The 2,130-nt window shown below is 46.4% G+C and overlaps 1 protein-coding gene across 1 annotated transcript in view; it reads left to right on the top strand.

The window, feature by feature from the left end:
* Window positions 1-2,130, top strand: part of LOC107722753 (contactin-3-like) — a 78,092-nt gene that overhangs the window by 42,978 nt on the left and 32,984 nt on the right. The window lies entirely within an intron of this gene.

Raw genomic sequence — 2,130 nt, 5'->3', positions numbered from 1 at the left:
TTCAGAAGCTCTGAGCAGCTCTTTGTCTGCTACGGAGGTCAGCAGAAAGGGAAGACTGTCTCCAAGCAGAGGTTGGCCCACTGAATAGTGGATGCCATCGCCTTGGCGTACCAATCCCAAGGCGAGCCATGCCCCCTGGGGGTGAGGGCTCACTCCACACGGAGTGTTGCCTCCTCCTATGAACTGGCGCTGCGGTTTCTTCCGTGTTGGGTAACAGGTAAGTGGCAGGAAGAGCCGGCCGGTGTCACACTTGCTGTGCCATTCCCCCTCACCCGTGGATACGAGCGCCTTTTCCTCCTCCAGTAAGTTCCACGGACGGCGAACCCAGGGCGGAGCAGTCTGGCGTCAGACCCAGTATCGTTGTTAGCTTGCCCTGGGTTCTGGTCAGCCCCTTTACTGGGCTAGGTGTCCATATGGCTTGATTCCCTGCGGGCGATCCCATATGTGTATTCTTCCACGGTACGGTTTCCATCTCGGTGAACCCGTGTCTTCCCTTTGACAGACCACTCTGTCAGTCTCTGCTGGCAGCCGTTCATCCCTACTCCTAGGTAGAACCTGCCTCAGAGACCCATTCCATATGTAGTACTGCCCCAGGCCTGGGTCAGTCTATATCAGTGTCTCCACATGATACCTCCCTACGGGCAGGATGTGGTCTCCATCGCGCCCTTCTCCGGAAGGCTCGCTTCCCCATCATTACTGCCAAGCTGTAAACAACAAACAGGTAAAGCGTGAAGCACCTTTCACGAAGGTCGAAATCCCTTCTCTTAAGAAAATATTTTCTGTGGTAGGAACAGCAGTTTGGCTATCTCCAGCAGCGATGTACTCACCTTTGGTCCAAGGTCAGCGAATTTGCGCTGGGGCGTTGGGAAGGTTACGACCCTCGCGTAGCACTTGTCTGGCACGTGGCTGATTGTCAACATTTGCAGCGCTACAAGGTAGTGACGGGGTTCTTGTTGTGGCGCTTTCCATGGACCCCCTATGTCGTCACAACATAACTCGTAGTGACCGACAGATAGGGAACGTCTTGGTTATGTACGTAACCCTCATTCCCTGATGGGGGGAACGGAGACGTTATGTCCCCATGCCACAAACCCGAACCATCGCTGGTTGCCAGGGACAAGTTCTCAGCTCCTCTGCATAAAACCTGAAGAGTGGATGCACCTGTCGCCTATTTATGCCCGTATGCAAGGGGAGTGGCTCAGGTATGCAAAATACACTAGCTAAATTTCATTGGCATTTTCTCTTAAAGTCAGAGAGGATTGGGGCTCCCAAGTGAACCCCCTATGTCGTCACAACATAAAGTCTCTGTTCCCTCCATCAGGGAATGAGGGATACGTATGTAACCGAGACGTTTATTCTCAGCTACTCTGTCACTTCTCATCAAAAAGCTCTGCCTGAAATGAAAAGTAGTTAGCACAGCTGTGCTACATTAGTGTTGTGCTCCACTGTCCCCTGCTGTCTTGATTACTGTGTTTAGGGTTGGGCTGAACACATCAGACCTTATTGCTTTAATGGAGCCAAACCTTTTAAAACTTACCGAAGGCTAAAATAAATTGTTTTGTTTTTTTGTGGACCCATCAGAGAGAAAAAAACAGGACATAACCTGAATTCTTGGGCAAAGATCAGATATTTTTGTACTGATGGACTGTTTCCTCGTTAATATATTATTACAATTATGTTAAAAGTTCACTTTTGTTTGGATGGATGGATGGATGGATGAATATATGATGAATAGATGGATGGATAACTATAGGATAGATAGATAGATAGATAGATAGATAGCTGTATGTAACTAGCATTAACAAATGGAAACTTTTTGAAAAGAGTTACCAATTTACCATCTACAGTCATGGCCAAAAGTTTTGGCAGTGACATAAATTTTGTGTTTTGCAAAGTTTGCTGCTTCAGTATTTGGAGATTATTTTTCCACATGTTTCTATTGTATACTGAAAAACAATGATAAGCATATCATTTCAAGTTTTAAAGGGTTTTATTGCCAAAAAATATAATGAGTCAATATTTACAGTGTTGACCCTTGTTCTTCATAATAATAAATTATTATATTGCAGAATAACCTCTGCAATTCGCTCTGGTATGCTGGATATTAGCTTCTGGGCCAAATCCTGACTG

This window comes from Sinocyclocheilus rhinocerous, unplaced genomic scaffold (assembly GCF_001515625.1).
Source record: "Sinocyclocheilus rhinocerous isolate Xijiao unplaced genomic scaffold, SAMN03320098_v1.1 scaffold162, whole genome shotgun sequence".
Lineage (NCBI taxonomy): Eukaryota > Metazoa > Chordata > Actinopteri > Cypriniformes > Cyprinidae > Sinocyclocheilus > Sinocyclocheilus rhinocerous.
The sequence above is the reverse complement of the archived record's forward strand: the minus strand, read 5'-3'. Positions and strand labels throughout refer to the sequence as shown.